At 40.5% G+C, this 20,013-nt stretch overlaps 1 pseudogene; it reads left to right on the forward strand.

Annotated features, from left to right (window-relative positions):
• The window catches only part of LOC128597201 (60S ribosomal protein L32-like), a 540,544-nt pseudogene that overhangs the window by 499,362 nt on the left and 21,169 nt on the right, over positions 1–20,013 (forward strand).

Here is a 20,013-nt window from a genome sequence, read left to right on the forward strand (position 1 = left end):
GAAAAGACCCAACTAAAAAGGAGAATTTCAGACCAATTTCACTAGTGAATATGGATGCAAAAATTCTCAACAAAATCTTAACCAATAAATTACAGCTTATCATCAAAAAGTAATACATCATGATCAAGTAGGTTTCATCCCAGGGATACAAGGCTGGTTTAACATATGCAAGTCTATAAACATTATTCACCATATCAACAGTAGCAAAACCAAAGACTACATGATCCTCTCAATAGATGCAGAAAAAGCATTTGATAAAATCCAGTATCCTTTTCTAATTAGAACACTGAGGATTATAGGCATAGGTGGCACATTTCTGAAAGTGACTGAAGCTATGACAAACCAACAGCTAATATTTTACTGAATGGTGTAAAACTGAAAGCTTTTCTTCTTAGAACTGGAACCAAACAAAGTTGTCCTGTGTCACCATTACTATTCAACATAGTCCTGGAAGTTCTAGCCAATACAATTAGACAAGAAAAGAAAATAAAGGGAATCTAAATGGGAGCAGAGGAGGTCAAACTCTCCCTTTTTGCTGAGGATATGATCTTATACTTACAGAACATGAAAAACTCAACCACAAGACTCTTGGAAGTTGTCAAAAAAATACAGTAATGTTTCAGGATATAAAATCAATGTCCACAAGTCAGTGGCCTTTCTATACACCAACAACAGCCAAGATGAGAGATTAATTAAAGACTCTGAAGAAAATGAAATACTTAGGAATATATCCAAACCCTGAAGAAAATGAAATACTTAGGAATATACCTAAAAACGAGGTGAATGACCCCTATAAAGAAAATTATGAAATCCTAAGAAAGGAAATAACAGAGGACCTTAACAAATGGAAGAACATACCATGCTCTTGGCTGGGAAGAATCAACATTGTTAAAATGTCTATACTTCCCAGAGCAATTTACCAATTCAATGCCATCCCTATTAAAATACCAACATCCTACTTTGAAGTCTTGAAAAAAATGATTCTGCATTTTGTATGGAACCAGAAAAAAACCCTGCACAGCTAAGGCAGTTCTTAGTAATAAAAACAAAGCTGGAGGTATCACCATACCAGATTTCAGGCTGTATTACAAGGCCATAGTGGTCAAGTCAGCATGGTACTGACACAAAAATAGAGACAGAGACATTTGGAATCAAATAAAAAACTAGGAAATTAAACCAACAACTTACAGCCACCTAATCTTCGATAAACCAAACAAGAGCGTCCACTGGGGGAAAGACTCCCTATTCAATAAATAGTGCTGGGAGAATTGGATATCCACATATAAAAGACTGAAACTGGACCCACATCTTTCTCCACTCTCAAAAATTGATTCAAGATGGATAAAGAACTTAAATTTAAGGCATGAAACAATAAAAATCCTCAAAGAAAGAATAGGAAAATTCTGGAAGATATCAGCCTGGGGAAAGACTTTATGAGGAAGACTGCCATGGCAATAGCAACAACAGCAATAATAAACAAATGGGATTTAATTAAACTGAAAGGCTTCTGTACAGCCAAGGAGACAACAACCAAAGCAAATAGACAACCTACCCAATGGGAAAGGATATTTGTATATTTTGAATCAGACAAACACTTAATAACCAGGATTTATACAGAACTTCAATTAATCCACAAGAAAAAAAAACCAACAATCCCATATATCCATGGGGAAGAGAGATGAATAGAATCTTCTCTAAAGACAACAGATGAATGGCCAGCAAACATAGTCCTTACCTTCCTGGGCTATTTTTATTTTGGCCCAAGGTATTCTGCAGCCATCTTTCTCCATTGTAGTCACAAGGGGTTGACTCCAGACAATCCAGTGTGTGTATCCTTTGAAAGCAGGAATGGGGAACTTAACAATTCACAAAATCTTTTCAGAAAGGAAGGCCTTTAACTACTGCAAGAAACCTACAAAGAGGCTCAGCAATATGTCAGGGAACTAGAAGCCAAATCCTCAGGTGGCTCCAGTACACGCTCATTAAGTTTCCCATGAAGTCTTGTGAGTGTGAAGATGGTGTCATTATGGATACTAAGAATCCTAGATTCAGAAAGAACTGAAAAGACAAGGAGATGAACAACAGTTTTCTCGTGGGAATATAAATGATCTTAGAAACAAATATTCTTCCATTTTCATGATAATAGTGTAGGCCTTTGTTAGATAATATTTAGTTTTGTTGTATGTGAAAATGTTGTCTGTGCTTTATAAAAGAATTTGAAACATATAAAAAATGTAAAGGAATTAATAACTTCCCATCATTATGCCATCTAGATAAAACTTATCGTTCCCTTTCTAGGATATTCCTTCTGCTGAACTCATACTCACACCCCCACACATCTATGAGTGTTTTCTGTGTCTGCCTTTTACTAATTTGAGTCTTACTGTATATGGAATTTATTCTATTGCGTTTTCCACTTTACATTTATAATAATATAAAAATGATGTTAATGGCTATACTTGGGTCCATCACATAAACATTAATTTATTTAACCAGCTCCCCCAAATTATTGGAACTTGTTTTGTTTTTCACTATGATAAATAGCTTGATGATCAGGATGTTTTTTTAGTTCCTTTCCCCCTACATCTCTCTCTTTTTTACTTGGGATTGATTGATAATATTGAGAGCATAAAATTTTAGGGTATAAACACAAATAGCTGCCCTTTGGAAACACTGTACTATTTTAAGTTCTGCACCAGTCTGTGGAGGGGCAGGAATGATGGAGAGACAGGTAGGAAGGAGGAAGGGGGAGAGAAGGAGTTGGGGGATGACAGGATTATGATGTAGATAGAATTGCTGAATTTCTCTTTAATGAATCCTGAATGCTTGTCCCTCCTCAAGCACACTTTGGAAGTGCTGATCCATTTCCTTGAATGGGCTCCCAGAAATAGGCTTCTATTGATCAGGGCTTCTTTATTCTTTCTCTTGGGGTTCGCTTTTGAATTCTTGGAGATTCTAATGATATAATGAAGTCACTTACAAGCCAAGCCTTCAGTTTTAGAATTTAATAGATTTTTTTCTTCCCTTTTGCAGAATTTTCCAGATGATGAGAGGCATCATAGCCTCAATTGTATTGCCCAAGACTGACTCTTTAAATAATTTTCAGATTACAAAAGCAAATTTTTCAGTGTCTTTTGTTTTTTCTTCCCTAAATATGTAGACTTTTACCACAAATATTCTATACTAATTTTTAATTGGAAGTGCAGAAAATAGTATTAGCAATAAACCATCCAGAGTTAAGGCAAGATGGCCAACTGGAGCCAGCTTTCAGCAGAAGCTCCCATCCAGAGGGAGAAATAATGGCCAGACTCAACCAAATAAAGCTGAAGATAGGGAGCTGAGCTAAGAGAGACCATGGATGGGTTCATGTCATCCCTGCTGAGACAGGGATGGGACTCCAAGGAAGCAAATTTAAGGTACAAAACCCATCCCAAAGAGGACAAGAATACTTCCTCTCCCCACCCCCAAGACAGTGGCTTGCTGTGTTATCTCTAAATACAAGTAGTGAACAGAAGACGTCTTGTTTCACCATGGGCCGGGACCCCTTCTCCAGAGAGATCCCGCTGCAAGCCTGGGCAGTCTCTTGCCCAGAATAAAAGTTGAACAAATACTTTCCTGGCCTTCCTGAACTCCCAAACCACCCTTCCCCCCTCTCTTTGCAGTCTGGAAGCCTACCCCCTGTAGAATCCAGAGTGTCTGGCAGATTTGGTAGGGCAGGCATCTCATGGGCTGCAGGCTGCTGCACTGAAATGGAATACTATTCAACCGTTAAAAATGATGGAGACTTAAAAAAAAAAAAAAGAAAGAAACCATCCATAGACTTCACAAACACAGTCATTATTAACATTTTATTTTTTCCTTCCAGGCTTTCATTTATGTTACATATATTTTTTCTTTTATAAAATTATAAATGTACTATAAATGCATTTTCTTACTCAGTTTGTCCCATTAAACATTGCCATAAGCATTTTTCCATGATTTTACATAATCTTTATAAACATTCATTTTTATGGCTGAATGATTCCAGTGAGAAAATGAATCTTAATTTAGGCAGCTGTTCCTCTTAGAAAGATATTTTGTATATTTCCCACTATAAATAATTCATGTCAACATTTTTTGTATAGAGGTAATTTTTAGATTTGATCTAAAATAGATATTTAGGTACAATATAGTAATAATAGCTAATGATAATGATCATTTATTGAGCACTTATTTCAGGGATTTTACTTGCATTATTCCTATTCACAACTTTTCCAGGTAAATAATTATAATATCCCCATCTTATAGATAAGGAAACTGAGACTCAGACATTAATTTGCTTTAAGATGGAAAGCTAAGCAAGCAATTAAGCCTAGATCCTCATTATTCCAGAATTCCTTCCCTTTCATCCAAACAATACTAGTACTCTACTCTATCCAAGGGTGTAAATATGTTTAAGGATCTTGACATACATTGTTGTCCTACTACTTCTGCCTTCTTTTTCTCCATTTGGAAATTTTTAATTTGAACATTTGAGTCTGTTTGTTTGCATGATTGTTGGACCTAAAAAAGTTTTAAAAGTTTGTATTGCCGAACATCAGTCTTTTCTTCTATTCTAAACTTCTTAGAAGGCTTGTGAATATTCTCAACATCTTCCTTTCTTATTTTTTCTATTGTTTGAATTTTTATATCAAACTTCTTAATCCATCAGGAATTCAGTTTAGTTTGTGGAATCAGGTGTGAAATTTAGTATGTGGAATGAGAGTAAATTAATTTCTCTCTCAGATTACTAACCTTTTAACCTAATGTCATTACTGCAGAAATTCTCTTTCTGATTGACAAATATGAGATTCTTATATGTAGTGGAATGTGTTTCTTTGTTTTCTTATTTATCCATTCACTCAGTAAATATTTATTCAGTGCCTGCTACATGTAAGATATTGGTCTAAATGCCTGGATATAGTGGAGGAAGATAGCAGATTTACTAAACAAATAAATTAACAATTAATTACAATATTTCTAACAGCCATGAAAAAAATATAAGCGTGTGCCATGATGGCTCATAGCAAGAGTACCTGATTTATTCTTGCACAAATATCATACTTTTATTATACTGAATTTTAACCTTTAATAATTTAATATTCCTTCCCTAACTCATTGCTATTATTGCTGCTTCTTCTGTCAAGTGAAAGTAAGAATCATTTTTTTCAACTTATGAAAATATCACATTGTTCTGTTGAATTAAATAACATTAAGTAGAGCAATCAATTATAAAGAATTGACTTCACTTTTTGGGGACAAGACACAAGTATAATAGGAACTTTACCTAACAAATGCAATCAGTGTAACCTGGTTTCTTGTACCCTCAATGAATCCCCCAACAACAACAACAACAACAACAAAAAGACAAAAGCAAAGGCACCTCAAAATAAATAAATAAAATAAAGAATCAACTTTTTAAAACTTTTTTTTATTGTTTGAGATTCATTGAGAGTACAATTCTTTAGGTTACACTGATTGTAGTTGTTAGATAAAGTCCCTCAAGAATCAACATTTTTAACATAGTCTGTAACCCTACCCAAGTTTTCTGTTATAATTCTCAATAACATGTTGTAGTTTTATAGTTTTCTCCAAATATATTGTTCAATTTTATCGAAGTTCTTTGTAGGCATTTTATATTTTTCCTGCTATTATAATTCCAATTCTAGTTTTCATTATATTTTATAATTTGTTTCTAATATTATAAAAGCGGGCTATTGATTTTTATGTTTATTATGGGTTTTTTTTTTGAGCAAAAGATCAAAGTTTATTAAAGCACAGTACACTCCAGAGAAGGAAGACATCTACCTTATCAAGTGGAGGACACCCTGGGTTAGTGAGATTTTTCCCCTTCATGCTGTTTTCCAAATCTATGTTAAGAGTGGTGGGGGTAATATATTTACTATTTTTACCGAAAGAGGGGAAAATTCCTGAATGGAGAGTCCTCCCATTTCTATCCCTGCAAGGCAATTTCCAGAAGTTGTCATAGTATTTGTAAACTGTGATAGATGTGATGTAAATTTTACTGTGTTTATGAAAATGGGTTACTTGAGGCTATTGTCACCTTACTTGTATGCATGCTGCAAAGACCCCTTTTTGTGGCCTTGGCCGTATCTCCACACTGTGGGCTCTCTACCTCTGAGAGTCATTTTTGTAGAGCAAACCTCAGTTTAGTTTTTGAAAACCTTCCTGAAGTGCTTTTCTTTCTTGGCAGCCCCCTCTGTTAATTTTGTTCCTTTTATTATGGACAAGGCATCCCCTAGAATTATCTGCCCTGTCTCTCCTTAGCCCTACTGAAGAGGATAAACACAACTTTAAGACATGATTGACTTTATTATGTTTTCAGTCACTTTAGTGAGCTCATTAATATTCTCTTTTTTTCAAATTTTACTCCTTTGGATTTTCTATAGATGCATTCCCATCTGCAAATAATAATAGCTTTTTTCTCCTCCCTAGTAACACTTATGTCTTTCTGTTCTATTCTATTTTTATCAAGTTGGCCATAATGTACAAAATAAATAAATAATAGTGACTATGGGCATCCTTACTTTGTGCCTGGTTGGTTGAAAGGTGCTTCATTATTTCACTGCTTCATATTATGCTAGCTGACAGTTAAGCATGATCTTTTTTAATCAGGTTAAGAAAGAGTCTATCTATTCCTCATTGTTAAAAGACCTTTAATTAGGAACAGATGTTCACTTCCATCGTTTCTGCAATCTTTTTCGATGTCTTTTCTTAACATAAAATAATTATTTCTTTAGACTATTAGGTGCTGCATTGGTTACATCTGGTTGTGCTATTTGGTGATTTTCTTTTTTTTTGTCTCTAAAGAATGCTGCAGCATTTTTGAGGACCAAGGTAGCACCCTGGAGACTCAGAAGAGGGGTGGGTCTGAGTCAGCCCATCTTGGAAGTGCAGAAACAGTGGTGTGAATTCAAGTTGGAATTACAGACTCCTAAAGAAGAGACCCAAGCCACTGCCCTGGGCAGGTCAGTGAGGACCACTGCAAAACATTCTGCAATTCAGGGAGACATCCATTTCTCTGAGAGAATAATGAGTTGATTTGATAATGGAAGTGTATTTCAGCATTCAGTGTTGTAGAGTATTAAAAAATTAGGGACACATCTTTCTCCTGGCATGCTGTGTTACTGCCTGGGCCTTTGCATAGATTAGCTGATAAGCTTGGTTGAAGGACATGATTAAACTTAATCTGAGATGTGAAATACCTTGGCCAAAACTTTTGGACCTAGTATATTTAATCAACTTGGACTAAACTTTATTTGAAATGCTTTACTGATCAGTCTCAGAGTCTTCTAACCACTACATAAACAGAGCCTCTGTGCCTTGCAAAGCCACTTTGTCACCTTCGGGGATTCCTATGAGACGAATATTAGTTTTCTTCAAATTATCCCAGAGCTCTCTGAGAGAATGATCCATTTTTGCTCTCCATTTCTCTTCCTCTATGAGAGTTTGGGAGTGTTGAAAAGCTTTGTCTTCAATGTCAGAAATCCTTTCTTCTGCTTGCTCCATTTTGTTACTGAGGGATTCTGCTGTATTTTTTTGGACCTCTGAGGGCTGCAAATTCTTGTCTCAATGTGTCAAAATCTTTGGTGATTTTGTTTTTAAATTCGCTGAATTCTTTTTTTTTTTTTTTCATTAAATCATAGCTGTGTACATTGATATAATCATGGGGCATCATTCCACTAGCTTCACAGACCATTTACCAAGTTTCACATATACCCTTGTAAGATGCACCGCTGGTGTAATCCCACCAATCGCCTTCCCTCCACCCACGTCCCCCCTCCCTCCCCTCCCTTACCCCCTTCCCCCTATTCTTAGGTTGTAACTGGGTTATAGCTTTCATGTGAAAACTCTAAATTAGTTTCATAGTAGGGCCGAGTACATTGGGTACTTTTCCTTCCATTCTTGAGATACTTTACTAAGAAGAATATGTTCCAGCTCCATCCATGTAATCATGAAAGAGGTGAAATCTCCATCTTTCTTTAAGGCTGCATAATATTCCATAGTGTACATATATCACAATTTGTTAATCCATTCGTGGATAGATGGGCACTTGGGCTTTTTCCACGACTTAGCAATTATGAATTGGGCTGCAATAAACATTCTGGTACAAATATCTCCCATTCACGATAGTGCCAAAGAAGATGAAATATTTAGGAATTTATCTAACAAAGGACGTGAATGATCTCTATAAAGAGAACTATGAAACTCTAAGAAAAGAAATAGTTGAAAATATTAACAAATGGAAAAACATACCATGCTCATGGCTGGGAAGAATCAACATTGTTAAAATGTCCATACTACCCAAAGCAATATATAATTTCAATGCAATCCCTATTAAAGCTCCACAGTCATACTTTAAAGAGCTTGAAAAAACAATACTTCGTTTTATATGGAATCAGAAAAAACCTCGAATAGCCAAGACATTACTCAAAAATAAAAACAAAGCAGGAGGAATTACGCTACCAGACCTCAGACTATACTACAAATCGATAGTGATCAAAACAGCATAGTATTGGCACAAAAACAGAGAAGTAGATGTCTGGAACAGAATAGAGAACCAAGAGATGAATCCAGCTACCTACCATTATTTGATCTTTGACAAGCCAATTAAAAACATTCAGTGGGGAAAAGATTCCCTATTTAACAAATGGTGCTGGGTGAACTGGCTGGCAACCTGTAGAAGACTGAAACTGGACCCACACCTTTCACCATTAACTAAGATAGACTCTCACTGGATCAAAGATTTAAACTTAAGACCTGAAACTATAAAAATACTAGAGGAGAGTGCAGGGAAAACCCTTGAAGAAATCGGGCTGGGCGAGTATTTTATGAGAAGGACCCCCCGGGCAATTGAAACAGCTTCAAAAATACACTATTGGGACTTGATCAAACTAAAAAGCTTCTGCACAGCCAAGAACATAGTAAGTAAAGCAAGAAAACAGCCCTCAGAATGGGAGAAGATATTTGCAGGTTATGTCTCCGACAAAGGTTTAATAACCAGAATCCACAGAGAACTCAAACGCATTAACAAGAAAAGAACAAGGGATCCCATCGCAGGCTGGGCAAGGGATTTGAAGAGAAACTTCTCTGAAGAAGACAGGCATGTGGCCTTCAGACATATGAAAAAATGCTCATCATCTTTAATCATCAGAGAAATGCAAATCAAAACTACTTTGAGATACCATCTAACTCCAGTGAGACTAGCCTATATCACAAAATCCCAAGACCAGAGATGTTGGCGCAGATGTGGAGAAAAGGAAACACTTTTGCACTGCTGGTGGGAATGCAAATTAATACATTCCTTTTGGAAAGAGATATGGAGATCTAAAAGAGATCTAAAAATAGATCTGCCATTCAATCCTGTAGTCCCTCTACTGAGCATATACCCAGAAGACTAAATTCATTGAATTCTTGAGACAACTTTTGAAATGCTCCTGGAATTTCAAATTCCAACTTTTCCTCTATACTATTAATTTTGTTTGCAATCCAAATTCTGAATTTGATTTCTGACATCTCAGTCATCTGTTTATGAATGGAATCTTCAGTTGTGTCTGCCATATCTTTCCTTGGGGGGGGTTGATCTACTCTGGTTATTCTTGGTACTGGAGTTTTTCCCCTGATTCTGCACCATGGTTATTTTACACCATTTGACTGGATGAGCAGATAAAGAGAAGTTGGGTTGGGGGCTCCAGGAGTAGTGATTAACCAGCCCTTTGCTCAAAAGCTGGGACTGGTGTCTGTACCTTTTCCCCTAGAGCATTGCCAAGGACCTGTACAGTGCTATGGCCTGAGAACTGGGGACCTCTTGGGGTGATGCGGCTAAGTGACTCTGCCTTATTTTCAGCTGGTCTCTGTCCGACCCTAGTGAATCAGTTACTCTGGGTTGAAGTCTCAGCTGTGGAGAAATACCAGCAATTAAGTTACCCCGCCCCCTACAGGCAACAATTGGAAAAGAAAAATCAGACCTTCCTACAACCACACACCCAGGGTACCACTTGGATAGACCTCGGGTGATTAGCCCAGTTCAAGAGATCCAAATCAATTGTCTCAGTCGGCGTTGGTCTCAGGTGAGAGAGTTCAAAAGTTCTCCGGCAACTAGATAGCAGGGGTCTGCTGGCAGCTCAAATATGACTTGCTCCGGTGCTCTGTGAGGTCAGAAGGACCCACCCAGCAAATAAATTAGTCTGGGAAGGTTGATGCCTACTTCCCCAGCTTGCACCTCTGTCACACCCAGTCACTGATAACCCTGCAGAGCTGTGACCCAGTTCCCTCCAATGAGCAAATGGTCCAGGGGTTTGCACCTGCCTGAGTCACAGGGAGATCTCTGTTTCCTCAACAAGGCTGCTGCTCTCTGCCACTACCCTGCAGGGGGAAGTGAGGCCTGACAACCTCAGGTGCTTAATGGAGGCTGGGGCTGTTCACTCAGTTCCAGCCCCGCCTGTGATTGATGTTGCTGACAGAACAGAACAACTTCGCAGAATTTGTTTCTGACCCAGCTATATTACCCTGTGGATCAGACACTGTTTCAGTTCACAGAGACTGCAACTCGGCCCCTGTCTGTGTGTGCCACTGCCTGGTCTCAGCTGCAGTCTGTGTTTGGGCAGCATGGTTAGAGCTCACATTCAGCTGTCAGTTCAAGCCTCTGCCTGCCTGCTTTTGTCTCAGATATGATCCCCTGATGGCCAGGTGTATATTAGGCTCAATAAAGCAGTCTTCTGGGTCAGCCCCACCCTGGGAGTCTGCTGTCTCTGCGCGCGTATTCTAGTCCCCATCCTCCACCCAGGCAGTACCACCTCAGGCAAACCCTTTACTCACGGGGCCTATGTTTATGTCCCAGATATGTTCTGCCAGTGGCTGCCACCAGAGAAGATGGCAGGCCTCCTCTGGTTGCCTAGAGAGACAGGGGGTGTGACTCCAGAATATCCCCAGGGGTGTGAGACCTATTGTTCCCACTGCTGTGGCTGCTGCTCTGTGCCTCAGGGCACCACTGTTCCTGTATGGTTCCCTCTCAGCTGACCGTCTTCTCCCTAGTCCCATGCCACAGAATCAGCACTGACCTGCAGCAGTCCATGCCCTGTACACACCTCTCGAGAAAATACCCAAGAATCTGGACTCCATGGGGGACAGGCTTCCAGACCTCAGGATAAGAGTGGAGGGGAGTGCTGGGAGTTCAGAATTGCAGGTAGAGAATATATAGTTTTATACAGTTTTATGCCTGGCAGGAGAGTGCCATGACACCCTAGTAGGAGAAGGAGGTCCGGTTTTTAGAGGGTCTCTCCCGTGGGGTAAAATGGGAGGATATTTGAAGAACTCTGCTCATTTGTTTGTAGAAAAGTGTGCTGTGAGCTGTTCTCATGGGGGAGGGGACTCCTGTGCGCTTGGCGATGGATTTTGTACCTTTTGTTTGTATCCTTGGAGTCACAGCTAGCCTCAGCAGAGTTGATGTGCATTCTTCAACCTTCTCTCTTGGCTCAGCTCCAATCCACTGGGTTACTTGCTAAACTTCTGTCCTTTAACTCTCCTTCTGGAAGGAAGCCTCTGTAAAAAGCTGGCTCCAGTCAGCCATCTTGCCTCTGCCCCTTTGATGGTTTTTTTAACCAATGAAACAATATCTTAATGCGGCAGTCCCCAACCTTTTTGGCACCAGGGACCAGTTTCATGGAAGCCATTTTTCCACAGACTGAAGGCAGGTAAAGTGGAAGGAAGGGGGGATGGTTTTGATATGAAGCTGCCAGCAGTTGATTTACTATCGTGTCTGTGTAGTCAAACCTCTCTGCTGACATTAATGGGTACTTGCCACCACTCCCTAATGTTAACATCATTGCCTCAGGTCCACCTCAGATCATCAGGCATGAGATTCTCACAAAGAGCACAACCTCACATCCAGAGTTTACAGTGGGGTTTGTGTTCCTATGAGAATCTAACACCACTGCTGACCTGATAGGAAATGGAGGTCAGACGACAAGTGATGGGGAGCAGCTATAAATACAAATGAGGCTTCCTTCACTTACTGCTGCTCACTTACTGCTGTGCAGCCTGGTTACTACCAGGCCATAGACCTGGTACTGGGCTACAGCCTGAGGGTTGGGGAACCACAGTCTTAAGGAATGGGATTAGGCAGTAGATTCTGGGAAAAAATGGCCCACTAACCCATCTGGCATGGTTTAGTTCAGACTCCTGGTCTTTGAGTGGGATGGGGTGGTGGTGTAGATGGGAGGGGGGAAGAGGGAACTCTTGGTCTCTAAGGAGTCTTTTTAAAATTCTACTGCTTCTCTCCAGAAATTCTGAGTCCCCTCTGTCCACTGAGAATCACTTTAACTCCTTGTTCCCTCTAGCCTACTAGTAAATCTTACTGACTTCACTTCAGAACACAGCAGGAAACTGACCACTTCCTGCCAGTTTTGCTGATACCACTGCAGTCTAAGCCACTGCCAGCTCCCACTTAGATACTTGCAGCAGCAAACTTGCATCAATTTCCAATTGCTACTATAACAAATTACTACATACTGGGTGGCTTACAACAACCCAGATTTACTATTTTAGAGTTCTAGAGATTACAAATCCACAATAGATCTCACTGGGCTAAAATCAAGGTGTCACAGGCTGCTTTCCTGTTAGAGGCTGTAGGGGGGAATCCACGTCCTTGCCTTTTTGAGCTTCTATAGACAGCTCGCATTACTTGGGGTGTGCAAAGCCAGCCAAATCTCTCTCGCCCTACAACACCCCCACCACTCTTGCTTCCCTCGCTCATTTATAAGGACTTTTGCATTGATCCCATCAGAATAACCCAGAATGGTCTCCCCATTGCACAGTCAGCTAATTAGCAATCATAACTCCATGTAAAATAACATTTTCACAGGTTCTGGGGAATGGGACATGGATATCTTTGCTGGCCATTACTCAATCCACCATATCTCCTAATTCACTCCTGCCTCACTTCCATCTCTTCTTCACATAGCAGTCAAAGTGATCCCCTTAAGCCATTTATCATGTCACCTCACTCTGCTCAAAACTTTCCTATGGCTCCCACTTTGCAGTCCCCACACTCCTCAACACCACTAAGGTTCTTATCACCTCTATTAAGATATTTGCTATATCAAATTAACATATTTGCTAATACCCTGTCATTCCTGGCATCAACCCTACTGCATTAGGAGAAATAAGACTGCATTCCATTTGCTATGTTTCATTTAGAACACCTTTGTCTATATTCAGAAGTGAAATTGGTCGTTTACTTTCTGTGTTATCTTTCATTTTGCTTTGTTGAATAGATTAGAGACTTTGCACCTTCTATAGTTCAGAGAAATTTAAATAACACGAAATTCATTTGTTCCTTAAAAGCTTGAAAAAATTCCATGCCTTTAGAAATGTTATAACTTAACTGAGCCTTAAACTGATTAAGCATAACAAACATTAGGTAACAAAATGAAGAAGTCTCACAGAGCAAGTTTTTTATTTTATATTTATTTATTTATTTTTGAGACAAACCCTCAAGCTATTGCCCTGGGTAGAGTGTGGTGGCATCACAGCTCACAGCACCCTTCAACTCCTGGGCTTAAGTGATTATCTTGCCTCTTGCCTCAGCCTGCCAAGTAGCTGGGACTACAGGCACTAGCCATAATGCCCAGCTATTTTTTGGTTGTAGTTGTCACTGTTGTTTGGCAGGCCGGGGCTGGATTCAAACCCGCCAGTTCTGGTGTACATGGCTGGCACCTTAGTCACTTGAGCTACAGGCACTGAGCCACAGAGCAAGTTTTTTAAAAATACATGTAATTTGTTGCCATTGTCCAGAATCCTTTTCATTCTATTTATCCACTTAAACTCTAACTCACATTGAATATAAAAACATTGATTAAGGTACTCCTTCCTAACCCATCCCTAGTCCTACCCATTTCAATTCCTGAGGGGCTCACCCTACTAGGGTTCAAGTTAGCTTGGTGTCTCATTGCCATACCCTGTTAACCAGATGGCTGACTCAGTGCATAGGTGGCCTGTCATCCTAGTTACACTGAATGGATTAGCTGAAGAGATGTCTGTGATTCCTTTCTAGGACTCTGGATTAGCTTAGAGACATGTCACCAGTCCTTTCCATGCCTAGATTCTCCTACAAGTACCTTCTGATGGGCTGGAATGAAAATTAAAATGGAATTAGCTACAGTACTTTTCACACATGTTAAGATGTGTACTATCTAACCAGAAGGAAGTCATTTCCACTTTCTTCTAACAAAGAAATCAAATATTGCTCAACAACACAGTCCCTTTTTTATTGTAATTAAAATCTCTTAACTTGAAACTTAGGTGTTATTCTCCCTAATATCACCTCAGCCCACTTTTATAAACTACCTCTATAGGAAAGTCCTTCAGAAACCACTCTCAATAAGAGCCTGAATCCTTTACAAGATAGAGTCTCATATGAAATATGTAAACATGATTTAGGAACGGAGATTAGAAGTTCACTCTGTGTCTTAGAAAAAGCCTTTTCTGCCCTGAGAGTGGATGGGAGCAATTCTGGAACCCTTGACTGACAAATATTCTGAGGGCCTTTGCCTATTAGTACTGGGCTTTCCTGGTATTTCAGATGTCTCGAGATTAAGATAGACATATAAATGTTGCCTCCATAAATGCTCCCAATGTTTGCTACAGAGGTTAGGGAATCCCTAACACAGTATGAAGAAAAGGCCACTTTGCACTCCTGACAGCAGCCTCAGAAGTGTATCTACTACACAATAAGACAGAAGGCCAGCAGGATGCTTCTGGTTGGCCAAGGTAGCAAGAACATTCATAGCAATGACCAGTGGCAAATGACTGCCTGTTACATAGGGTAGTTCATATTTTTCCTCTCTCTCTTTATTTCTCAAATTATCAGAGAAGTACTATACAGTACATTAAAAGTGATGGGGCTAACTTAAAGGCACAAAGACCATTAGATTACAGTGGTAACCCATGTGAGACATTACCCTTGGCCTCAGTGGCTTACAATAGAGTTGGGAAAACAAGGAAAACACAAGAGGGGATTATCCATGTAAGTATTTAGTATGTCATATGTCTGGTACATGGTATGGAGCCAAAGAGCATTAGCTGTTAATAGGACTGCTATTGTTAACATAAGGTTACACTTTCAACATCCACTTTCCTTCTAGCCCTTGTAGGGGCCCAGGAGACCTGAAAAGTGAGCCAGAGTATGGCTCTAGGAATAGAAACCTGGGGTAAGTGTCTACTCTTAGCTGTCAAGGATCATAAAGAGTCAGAAGGGGATGATCCTATGAAGTGCCAAGACTCCAGGCCAGAGAAACCAGGGCAGGGAAGCCAGAGGAAAAGGCCAAACGTTGTAGGCAAAAGAGAAAGGAAGCCCTGGTAAGAGCCAGGTAGAGATCAGAGGAGAAAAGAAGCCAATTTGGAGCAAATCAGGAGAATCCTGGGAGGTTTCCCCAGCAGTGCTGGAATAATAGCCATGCATTTTACAATGCCACAGCCTGGGCATCACTACCTTGAACCGTCAGAAAGCTGAAGGGTCAAGGCCCATAAACAATACTCTAGGACAGTGGTTCTCAAGGGGTCCTTAGGTCCAACAGCACCCCCATCACCTGGGATCTCGTTAGACATGCAGATTCTCAGGTCCTACCCCAGACCTGCTGAACATGAACTTCTAAGTGTGGGGCCAACATCTGCAATAGGGAACTACAGTGAGGCAAACTTTATAAATCAACTTTTCTCTACTTTGGCTGTATAATGAAAAATACATGAGCAAATTGAAAAATGCCCATCCCCAGGATCCACCCTAGATCAATTAATTCAAAATCTTTGAGGGATTGAGCCATGGTGTATTTGGAACTTTTTAAACTCCCTGGATGATTCTAATGGTGGAAGTCACTAGTTCTAAACACCTACCTAAGGATAAATCCCTTTATAAATTAAGGGTAGTGATATGTCATCATTGTTAGTTATGCTGGAAACAGTGGAAAAACCACATGTTCCAATTTCATCAGCTCTCTTTTTGGGGTTCCATGTAGCCTTCCATGACATGTCTTACTAGAAGGATCTTGAGTGACACTGTCTGAGTATAGTCAGTGAGGCTTTCTCCTCATCCTGCTGAACAGATCATCCCGAGTGTCAGAGTGGAAACTATAATCCTTTGAGGTGAATAAGGTCAAGCTTTCCAGAAACCTGGGATTCACACACCCAAATGAAGCCAACTGTGTTGTCTCAAGATGACATTTTTCAAATGAGATGAAAATTGGTTGAAAAGTCAAGTTTACTGAGTTCACTGTGATAGAAGATCCACTTCCTAATATCACTTGGAGCTTAAATCTTTATCATCTACTCTGTATTTCAATCTGGTTTTGGTGGGGTTTTCTGTTTTTGTTTTTTGCCTCTGCAATTTCAGTCAGCAGAGAAAAGGGTATTGTTATACTCCATTTCTTTCTCTTTTTCTCTTGCATCCTTTTTCAGTTCCTCCTTGACCCCCTGCAGCATCTGAGAAACACCTTGTATATCTGATGTGAATTACACATTCTTGAGACTAAGACTTGCTCTGTTAAGACCACTTGCAGCTATCTTCAGCCATAATTGCCATTATAATTAGATGTCATTATTTGCTAAGTGTGCTTACAAATTTACCAGAGAGGCTAGATTAATTGCTATTCATAATATCTTCAAGCCTCCTATCATATTAAGAAGCTGCTTAATTCCTTTCTTCTTCTAAACTAATTAATCCACAAGCAATATGTGTTTAATAGTCTCTGAATAATTACCAAGCAGGTCCAGTCTTTGCTAAGCTCAGCCCAACTGGGCAGTTCTGCAGGTTCTGGGAGCAGCACCCCCCTTCAAATTCCTCTGTATAGATCCTCCTTCCCTGGCATATTACTCTTGCTGCCTCTTTGTCAACAGTTGAACCAAACAACTCTTCTCCCTATAACATTTTCTGGTTTCTCTGCTCTTTTTGGAACAATAGAAACTTGGAAGCAGAAATAACCTCCATTCCTGCAAAACCACCCTTTAATGTCTAATGTTTAAATGTACAACCAGCTGTAGGGAGAGGTGGAAGGAGGGGTTGGAGGTAGGGAACTGCTGACCCCATTGAATCCCATGCAATGTGCAATGAGGCAAGCAGCATGCATGTAAGGATTTCTGGGAAGGACACTTGCCCCAGCTCTGCACATTGCTCCACATCACAGCTCTCCTCCAGCCAACGCACTATTGCTTCCCCAGGCCTTGCACTTCACAGTGCTTGCTAACATCCCCAGGCTGGAAGAAATATATTCATGCATTTTGGTTCACAAAGCATCTTCCCTTCTCATTTTTACCTGGGAAAAATTTGGTGACTTGGCATAAGAGATCATTGTCTCCCTTTATTATTAAAATAGCAGAAATGAGGCTTTGGGAGTTTTACCAACTTATCTCAATCAGAACTCAGACTCGGGCTTCCAGATTGCACCCTAAGTAGCCACTTGGGGAATCACACAGCCACTTGTGGAAAATGAAGTGCTTCTGGAAAAACCTCCCGAGATCGGGAGCACACTGATCTAACAGCCTCATTGTTCCCAAGTTAGGGACTTTTCATTCAGTTGAGGCACTAGACCTGAGTTAAAATGCACTGCCCTGGGAAAGTGGATGCGCATTAAGCTTCCATTAAATGCTGATACCTTGATTAGCCATCATGCTCAAAATGCTCCTTACAAAGTGGAGACTGGAGACTGAGGAAAAGAAAAGTGGGGTGAAGAGGAAACCCTCCCTCAGAACTGGGGCACCTAAGAACATGCTAAATTCGGGCATGTGGGGCATGAAAGTGGACAGAGGTCAGAGAAAAAGGAGATAGGCAACATCAACTCTGAAATCCACAATTTAGCTTCAGGACAATCCCCAGACCCTAGGACCCAGAGGTGCCACCTGATTTGAAATTCCCTCCCTTCTCAGATTTGAAAGTTCATGGACACAGCCCACACCCAAAGACAGGCAGGCAAAACAATCAACCATAAGTCCCAAATTTGTCTGGCCCTCAGATTCTACCTCTGCTTTTGTCCAACACTGACTGAAAAGAGAAGAAGCCAAAACCTTTCCCTATGTGTTGTCCTAACACAGTAGAAACCTTTAATCCTGTATGTCTGAGGTAAAGCATTAAGTCCTAAGCTGTTTCTCTGCCATTAGGGTCATTCAGAAGAACACAGAATCGGAGAAGATTGGAATCCAATCTTAGCTTCTATGTCATGTTCTTATTCCCCTACTCAAGCATTTACTCTCTCGGAAAATAGACTGTTTTTCTTTTCTCCCCTGTCTAACCATCTCCGAACCCTGCACAGACTTGCACCCTCAAAGCTAAGAAAGTCTTCCTGTGTTCTTAAAAGTAAAAGACAACTTTGTTAAATGCATGAAAGAAATGAATATGCTTAAGCTCTCTCCCCTAACTCTTTATACTTTGGTAGTATCTTATGGAAAGTGGGAACTGGGTTTTCCTCTCTGCATCCAAAATACTAGCACAATGCCTGGCATGCAATAAATGCTCATAGAACATACTGATCCAATGTCTCCCGTCTTTTCTTCATGGTTTCTCAGGCTCTCTGCAGATGTCTCCCGTGCTTGTGGGCATGAGCTTGGGATCTGAGGCTCATGCTTTCCACAGGGAGGCAGCTGATAGTGCCCACACTGCTGTGCACCTATTTACTGCTACCAGCATCTGATGCTGCTGGATTCCACCTCTTCCCATATCATGTCTTTTACAGCTCCCAGCATCTAAACACTTTCCCTCAGGCATGCTGTCCAAGTGGCTCGTTACCATCCTACCCCATGTGCTCTCTCCTCTTCACTGCCCCAACATGCCTTGCTAACCACTCAGGCCAACTAAAGTGGAAGCTCCATTTCTTTAAAAAAAAAATTTTTTTTTAATTTCTTTTATTTTTGTACAGACAGCATCTCATTATGTTTCCCAGGCTCTTGACCTCAGGTGATTCTCCCACCTGATGTCAGGACTGAGCCATGAAGCCTGAAGTCCCCATTTTCTAAATTCATACTGCTTTTACAGTCTGAGCCATATGGTTTAGAGCTTCAGTCGGTGGCATGCTATATTATCTTTAGTTATTTATGCTCCATAAAAGCAAAGATGAGCTTTCTTATTCTCATATCACACTTCTCCAACCCATCTGGGCTCTCCCTCCAGCAGTGGAAACAGGAATAATGCTCAGTTAGTAGTTAGAGTTTATTCATTTTTGTGCATTGGGCTTATAGATGAAGTATAGCATCATGAAGTATTTCTCAAAGGTGGGGACTCAAGTCACATAAATCATTTTCTCTTGGCAAGAAGATTAGAACCTGTTTAAAAATTCAGGTTGAGAGGGGCAGAAGCAAGATGGCAGCCGAGTAACAGCCTCATTGCAACCAGGCACAGTGAGATTGGGGAGAGAAGACTCCAGGTATCTGTGGCTTGTGGGCTTTGCCCAGAAACATCTCTTTGGGGATGCAGGGAGATGGAAAGAGATTTCTGGACACCAGAAAGAGAACAAAAGCAGTGGAAAAGTGGCAAGTGGTTGCATTCTATCTGAGGCTGCCGCAGCTATAACTATAAAAGCAGTGAGATTGCAGAGAGGGAAAGCCTTCCCTGTGGGTTGTTTTGTTTTTTTGGACTTGGGCACTCAGTTGAATTACCTTAGGAGAACCTGGGTGAGAGTGTGAGTGACTTTAAGCATTGTCCAGGGTCCAGGACTGAGCCACTGGCCTGGAATGGAGCTAACATTGTTCAACTTTGGGCCGCGTAATGGTGCCTCTCCAACTGCCCTATAGGATCTGCCCTCAGGGTCGCAGAGTGAGGCTCAGGCTGGGAGACCTTGAGTGAGTGATCTACTGACTGTGACCAGAGCCAAAGACCAGGACTGAGACACCAGGGAAGAGTGAAGACTGCCATGCAGCCTCGGCCCTCAGGGGCATAGAATGAGGCCAGTTTTGGTGCACTGTATAAGCAGACAGCCACTTCAGGAGAGATCC

The sequence above is a fragment of the Nycticebus coucang genome, chromosome 10 (assembly GCF_027406575.1).
Source record: "Nycticebus coucang isolate mNycCou1 chromosome 10, mNycCou1.pri, whole genome shotgun sequence".
Taxonomy (NCBI): domain Eukaryota; kingdom Metazoa; phylum Chordata; class Mammalia; order Primates; family Lorisidae; genus Nycticebus; species Nycticebus coucang.